Source organism: Petaurus breviceps, unplaced genomic scaffold, assembly GCF_028583685.1.
Source record: "Petaurus breviceps papuanus isolate PSGF00001 unplaced genomic scaffold, PetGlider_PUasm1.0 174, whole genome shotgun sequence".
NCBI lineage: Eukaryota > Metazoa > Chordata > Mammalia > Diprotodontia > Petauridae > Petaurus > Petaurus breviceps.
The window spans coordinates 49,198,968-49,207,235 of NW_027185761.1; the positions used below are offsets into that span (position 1 = coordinate 49,198,968).

Genomic DNA, 8,268 nt, shown 5'->3' on the forward strand with positions numbered 1-8,268 from the left:
CTTTCTTTCTTTCTTTCTTTCTTTCTTTCTTTCTTTCTTTCTTTCCTCCTGAATCACCTTCTTGGCTTCTGTCTGGGGTGGGGGTGGGTGTCACTGTTGAACCCAGGAGAACTCTGTCTTGTTCAATGCCAAGAGGAAAATGGTCCCAGTGACTTTCTCTCTGGGCATTATGAAAGGTGCTGACAGATGTCAATTTCAATGTTGTCATTAGCCTGCTTCTTAAACACCACCTGATGTCCCTGGGTCAGATCTTTTCTTTCAGCCTTTTCTCATTACACTTCAGATCTGGATTTTGAATAAACTTTTGAAGAAACCCGAGAGCTAGTTTAGAAATCCAAGGAGAAGAGAACTTAAAATCAATGAAACTATTAAATATCAATTTGACCCTCCTCCCTGTACCAGGAGGCCAATAGATGTAATAGTGAGATGTTAAGGATTTTTCTGTGATGTAAGATATAATGTAATTTTTTTTTAAAAGTCACTATTTATGTCAACAGTTACACAACTGTCTATCCCTCTTCACCACTGACTTTCATAAAATCCTCAAAAATGTCTACAAGGGTTGACTTATCTTAAAGAATGATTTAAAATCTCCATTAGCCTGTAACACATGATATTTCTTTATTTTTTCTTTCTTTAATTCAATTTTCATTTTCTTTTTTGTTATGAACTTATGTCCAAATGGAAAAGAAGTATCATGTGATCAAAGCAATGAACACATGATACTCCCCCCTACCCCATTCTTACATATTGTAGCAATGATGGATTCAATGACAGGGAGCACAAAGAAATACTAGGGTCAGAGCTATGTTTTGAATTAAATCAGACTGTAGGCAGTAAATGGGTAGCTTTTAGACATGACCTGTCTTCCAGACTCAGAGCCCCCAGGCAAATATTCATTGTTGCATTTATCAGTTTTCTTAACAGTATTGGAACGTGGGGTAAAGAGCATGATGTAGTAGATAGAAGGCAAACTCTGTAGTAGGAAGTCTTTGGTCCAAGTCCTGCTTCTTCCTGACTCATAGAGGCTCAGGGGCCACTGGCACATTACTCATTCAGTCAGTGCCCCCAGGCCAGTTTCTCAGATGATAAATTACAGATGAGTTGCCAATCTACATCAGCTGAGGGACTTTTCACACCGGGAACTCACTCTACTGATGAAAGCACCAGTCTGGATTAAAAAACAAAATGAAACCACAAATCAAAACCAAACTGGTATAAGTGCCCTTTGCCGACATAAATAGAAATGATCTCCTTGTTCACAGGAGAATGGCATAGACAGCTGGTCCATTCTTAGTAACTAAAGATCTGTATATGGATTAGAAAACATCAGGTCAAAGAAAGAGATTTTTTTTTTTTACAATGAATGGAGAATGTTTTGCCCCACCCCTCCCACCCTAAGACATCCTAAATGGGGAATAGTTGGGGTAGGAGAGAGGACTAGTCTACCTTAATTCCTTAAATATTTGTGTGTATAAACTTTTTCTAAAATATATAACATAAATAAATATTTTATTATCTTTCATAGATAATTATATAGTAATTAAATGTAAAAGATAATATGTTATATATTATATTCAATTTATAATATGTTGTATACAATCTATTGTTAATGTTACAATATAGTATATTACATGACATATTATTTTAATGTATAATATAAATTTTATATAGTAATTATATAAAAAGATAATATAGAATACATTATCCATATGATGTATAATAGTGTTTTACATATTAATAGCATATTTATTACAAATATACTATATTACATTATGTATGCTATATGTTTAAACATATAATATATATTTTATAAATCCTTCATTTCCACCCCAGTTATCTACTCAATATGTTATTCTTTTTGAAAGAAGAAAAAAAAAAGCAAGGGTGGGCAGGATTCTGTTTAGTCAAACAAACACGACAGCCAAGTCTGACAGGGTATGAAATGTTGCCCACCCATAGTTCCTTTACTTCTCAGCAAAGAGAAGAAGATACCTTTTCCATCCTTTGTGGTCAGGGCATGATCATTATAAGTACACAACATTCATTGTCATTGTTGTCGTTACTTCCACCATGGACATTGTTGTATTTATTGCTGTCTTGACTTCTGTGTGAATTTTCTTTGACATCATAGTTTTGAGGCAAAAGCAGGTATTCTGCAGGATGTTTCCTGAAACCACCCCATGGTCAGGATGATATCAAATGGGCATCATTACATTGTCCAAACTGGAGGTTTTAAGTTGATGGCCCCTCTTGTTCAGAAGTGCTTCCTAATAAATAAAACCATCCCAGACTGGAATGGGCTGTCTTACATCCCCATTTCTAGAGCTCTTCCAGCAGAGACCAGCTGACAACTTGTTGAATATATTGTAAGGAGGCTCTTTTTGTAGGTATGGCTTAGACTCTGTGACCTCTGAGGTCCCTTCCCAACTCAGATTCTGTGATTCTTTCACTCGGTTGAGGAAGAACCTATAACTAGCCTCATGTTGTATACAAAGTGGAGGATGCAGCAAATTCTTCTTTAAATAAATATGATGAGAACGGAAATAATAATAATAGCTAGTATTTGATGCTTTTAGGCTTACAAAGCACTTTACAGAGACTGTCTCATTAGATCCTCTCAACAACCTTTTGAGGCAGATGCTATTATCCCCATTTTACAGATGAGGAAACTGAGACTGAGAAGCGTTAAGTGATTTACCCCATGACACTTAGCTAATAAATGTCTGAGGCAGGATTTAAACTCAGGTCTTCCTGACACCAAGGCAGAATAAGGGCTTTAGCTCTATTCTTTTTCCTACAGGAAGATTCTGGGATCCTCATGTAGTTTTTCTGATACATGGGGCATCCAGTGATTTAGTCTGCTGTCAGTGCTGACCAATTCTCTTCCTATTTATACTGACTGCCACTTTAAGAAGGAAGTAAAGAAGCCTTTTAGTGATCTGGACAGAGCTATGGAACAGACTGATGGTGGTAAGCCCTAGTAGTATGTGAAAAATGGTGTTGGCTTTGTGGGAATGGTCTTTTATTTGGTATTGGGCAGACCAGTAGCAACCAGGACAACAAGAATGGCATGTAAGTCTTTCTGTTCTCACATAATTTTGATTTCCTCAATCAGAACTATATGTTTTGGAAGCTTTTAATTCCATGTAACTTGAAGATTATGAGCATTTGGGATAGTAACATACATCAAAAACATAATCCTTATGTTCCAGTGGATCAATTATAGCCAGGATATTGTGGGTAATGATTTGGTTTATGATAATGGGCCAGCCAGTCAGTCAACAAGCATTTGTTAAGCTTTGTTGTTGCTGTTCTGTAATTTTTCAGTCACATCCAATTTCTTGTGACCCCATTTGAAGTTTTCTCAGCAGGAATACTGGAGAGGTTTGCCATTTCCCTCTCCAGTTCATTTTATAGATGGGGAAATTGAGGCATACAGGGATAAGTGACTTGCCCAGGGTCACATAGCTGGTAAGTGTGTAAAGCCTGATTTGAACTCAGGAAGGAGTCTTGCTAGCTCCAGACCTGGTACTTTATCCATTGTATTCCTAGTTGACCCAGGTAATGCTTACTCTCTAATTTCACTTCAGTTATATTTTGAGGACTGTACTAATGGTATGGGCATTTGTCATTTGGCAGTCTAGGAAAGATAGTAAAGTTCTAGTGTTTCATTTTAACCACAGATTATGTCTTGCTAAATCTTTGATAGTGGCCAAGGGATTATAGCTTGAAGTGGTGTCCCAGTGTCTCTATAATTTCCTTGCATGCTTTACATTGAGCACTAAGTCTGGGATCCTTAAGGATATGTAACTTCCAGTGGAAACGTTCTGGTCCAGAGTCGCCATCATACATTCCTATGTGCCTACAAATAAATCCATGATTCAGTGATTTGTTCAATGCTTCTTTGTCAATATATGCTCTTGGTAGAGTTTGGACAATGTTGCACAGGGAGGACCTTTTGAGGCCATCCTTGGATCTTAATTAATTCATTAGTTCTATCCAGAAACAGGTCATTTTGAAAATCACGTTTGACAAGCATAATTGCCTGTACCTGTTAATTGGTGGAGATATCAGCTTATTCCAAAAATATTTCTGTAGATTTTTATCTACTCTTAAAACTTCAGATTGAACTGAGCAGAACTAGGAGAATAATTTATACTTTAACATCATTATTCTAAAATTGAATAATTTGAAAGACTTAAGAATTCAGATCAATGCAATAACAAACTTTAACTCCACATGATTGAGGACAAGAAATGCTGCCCACCTCATGACAAAGAGGTGGTAGGCTAATATGCAAAACAAGACTCACATTTTTGGATATGGCCAAGGTAGAAATTTCTTTTATCTAACTATGGGTATAGTTACAAGGATTATGTATATGTTACAAGGATTTTGTATTTTTTTTTCTTTTAGTGAGGGAAGTGAGAAGGAGAAAAAGACAAATGCTTGGTAATTTTTTTTAAAAAATCAATTAACAAAAAAGAAACAAGCAGTTCTCGACCTTTGAAAATACATTTTTTATATTTTATAAATTTATACAAATATATATAAATAGAAAACATAAATATATAAATTTATTAAAAATATAAATTTATAAAAAGATATAAGAATATATTTCTCCTTTTTGACACTGAAGTGTTAACCTGTCTATAGCTACCTTAGGGTGATGGTGGGAGGGAGAGGCAGATAATATGCATTTATATGGCTACTATGCCAGGCACTAGGCTAAGTACTTCAAAATATTTGTTCCTGACAACAGCCCTAGGGGGCAGGGTGTGTCATTATAATAACAATTTTGCAATTAAGGAAACTGAGGCAAGCAGGGCTAAATGATTTGCCCAGGGTCACACAGCTAGTAAGTCTCTGAGACTGGGTTTGAACTCAGGTCTTCCTGACTCCAGTTCAATGCTCTATTTACTGTATCATCCATAGCCTCTAATAAACTATGTTTTGTTAATATTGTAAGTCTTTCTAAGTTTGCTTTTCAAATCCCCTTCCTCCTCCTTCTTTTCCTTCTCCTTCTCTTCATCTTCCTTCTCCTCTGTGGGGGGCCAAGTCTAACGGATTCTTGAGCTTGTATCTGAGTCCAGAGATTTGTGACTTGCTCTGAGTTCAATGACTCATTGAGCTATGTCTGAGTCTGGACTTGTTGACTTGTTCGGATCTGGGAGGGCGCAAAGTCCCCTCTGGACAGGTGTGCCATATCTTTCCCCAGGAAGAATATTTGGCAATCAGCATCAAGAAGTATTGCTGTGTTTCCCACAAGCAGTCTGGGCTTGCAGGAAGCCACTTGGTAGTCAAGGTCTTTTGCTGATATCTATGTTTAGCTGAGTGCATCCGTGAAAAATGGTGATCCTAAGTTCACTGTAAAACTCTCCCTGTATAAACAAGAAAGATATATAATCAACTATACTACTCCAAAAAACCAGCACTGTTATCCAACCATGCTCACCCAGCCCTGTTCTCTTTACTTCACCCCCTCTCCTACAGCATCAATTGCTGGCACTCCTCTCCCTTTTCTTCTTCCTCCTCCTTCCCCTCCTCCCCCTTTTCTTCTTCCTCCTCCTTCCCCTCCTCCTCCCCCTTTTCTTCTTCCTCCTCCTCCTTTTTCTTCTTCCTCCTCCTTCCCCTCCTCCTCCTTTTCTTCTTCCTCCTTCCCCTCCTCCTCCTTCTTTTCTTCTTCCTCTTCCAAATGCTTACATACATACTTATCTCTTTACATGTTGTGTCCCCCACCAATAAAATACAAACTCTGAGGGCAAGGGCTGCTCTTAATTTTTGTCTCTGTATTCCCCAGAGTCAAGCATAGTTCCTGACCCATAGTAGATGCTAATAAATTGATCCAATTGGATAGTTTATGTTATCTCATTTAAAAAGTTGAAAGTCAAACCTAGAATCACCGTAATCACTGATCACCAAATTCACCTCCTCGCTCTTAGGGACTAGCCAAGCTGCCCTCTCTGCTCCTGAGCTGAGAAAGAGCCGAGAATGACTCCAAAGAGGGGAAGCCCATCCATCATGAAGGTTTTCAGAGCTTAAGACAAGTTGTTTCATCGAGATGACTGTACCAGGGGATCTACCCTCCGAACGTGGTATATCTGAGATGTCTGGGCAAAGCTCCATTTCTTTCTTTGTGTGAAAGCTGGCAGAAGGCCTCTATCACAGACAAATGGATGCTGGATTTTCTGTGTGACCAAACTACTGGATTCAATCAATCAACAAGCATCTTTTAAGTGCTTACTATATATGCTAGACCCTCTGTTAAATGCCAGAGGCACAAAGACAGCAATGCCCTCACTGGGCTCACATTCTCATTCTACCCTCTTACACTCAGGCTTTGTCTTGCATTTTACCCTTTGCCAGGGGTGGCCAAGGCTGCAAAGTGACAAATAGATCTATATCAGGAATCAATGAATATTCAAGCTAGTCTCCCTCCCTCCACTAATTTCTCTGTGACAATGAAAAAGTCACTTTAACTTTCAGGCTGAGTGATGTAATGCCAGGGAAAGGGTGCTGAGCTTAATGCCTAAGGGCCTGGGCTTGCATCCCAATCTTCCTTCTTACTAGCTGTGTGACCCTGGGGAAGCTGCTCCTTCTTTCTGGGCCACTGTTTCCTCAGCTGGAAAAAGAGGTTTGGACCTGGCAATCACTCCTTTCCACATCTCCATCTGTGGTTCTAGGTCTCTAATTTATCTAGAAAATAGGGATTCTACTCACTCCGTTTATCTTATAGACTTGTTGGGACCCTATACAACTAGGTGGACACTTATGTGTGACCCTGGGCAAGTCACTTAACCCTTTTTTGCCTCAGTTTCCTCATCTATAAAATGACCTGGAGAAGGAAATGGCAAACCACTCTAGTACTTCTGCCAAGAAAACTGCAAATAGGGTCATAGAGAGTCAACTGTGACTGAAAAGACTGAACAAAAACAACATAACTATGTAGAAATATTTTTAAAGAGTTAGACAAATTTAAAGTATTATCATTATTTATTATAATGAATTAGTGACTTCTCCCTGTTGGTGAAGGACAAATATTGATTGGGCTTCATTCTTTTCTGCTTAACTGTTACTACAGTGAATGGAAGAGTAGAACTGGGGACAGGAAGAACTGAGTTCAAATCCTGCCTCGGAGACTCACTAGTTTATTGCCCTGACCTATGGCAGCTTCTATTTCCTCATCTTTAATTTTGATACACAGATAGTATGATATAGCAGAGAGAGTGCTGGCCCTGGAGGTAGGAAGGTCTGGGTTCAAATCCTGCCTCGGATAGTCTACTATCCAGGCTTATAGCCCTGGACAGGTTATGCCATCCCTCTTGGATTCATCACCCTCAGCTTAATTTTGGTATGGTGGAGTGGAGAGGTGTCACACTCACAGAAACAGATCCCTGGGAGCTGTGCATCGACTCAGAAAACCACACATTCACATCTTCTATGCTTTATTGTACTTTTATTTATTTAATTTCTATTTCTATTTAAACTTACTTTAACTATGTACTAATTACATTTTCATCTGGTTTGGCCCCAATCAGGAGTGTTGTGGACTGCAGGCCTGCAGGTAGGCCAGTGTTTTATAGCTGAGATACAGCAGAGGTCTGGGCCTGGAATCAGGAAGACCCAGGTTCAAATCCTGGCTCAGCTACTTCCTGTGCAACCCTGGGTAAGTTAGTGAACCTCTCTGGGCCTTAGCTTCTTCATCTCTAAGGTGAGAGTGCTGGATCTGATGACCTCTAATTTTCCTTCTATCTCTGATTCTTTCTGGATACTTGTACAGTGCAGGCACAAATGGTCATCAGTGCTGAGGCTGCCTCAGGCAGTTGGGAGCAGATCCTTTAGACTAATGCACAAGTCAACACAGCCCTGTTTAATATTAATAGCAAACATGTATTTAAGCACTTTCTGGTTTACAAAGGACTTTCCTAGACAGTTTCATTTGGTCTTCTTTTGGTAATGTTGGTACAATAGGTATTGCTTTACAAATGAGGAAACAGAAACTGGGAGAAGCTTTGACTTGTCTGGGGTCACATGGAGTGTTAGTGTCAGAGATAAGGGTCAGACCCAGATCTTATCTGACCCTATACTTTTACTTACAAGGCAGGGAAAGCAGAATGGCTGAAGCAGGAAGGTACTACCTTGGCCAGTACCTCTCCTCAGAGCCCAGTGGAGACAGCGTGGGATGCCAAGCCAAGGGCTTTGGGAACAGTGATGCTTCCAGCGCAGTGCTGTAAGTCATCATCCTGGGAAGCCACCCCTGTGGGG

General features: G+C 39.3%; 1 long non-coding RNA gene across 1 annotated transcript in view; it reads left to right on the plus strand.

Annotated features, from left to right (window-relative positions):
* The window catches only part of LOC138158444 (uncharacterized), a 170,836-nt gene extending 163,165 nt beyond the window's left edge, over positions 1-7,671 (plus strand). Inside the window, exons 6-7 of the long non-coding RNA XR_011167648.1 lie at positions 2,804-2,973; positions 7,542-7,671. This is a non-coding gene — a long non-coding RNA (uncharacterized lncRNA). The remainder of the gene's footprint in view (positions 1-2,803; positions 2,974-7,541) is intronic.
* Positions 7,672-8,268: the final 597 nt, after the last annotated feature.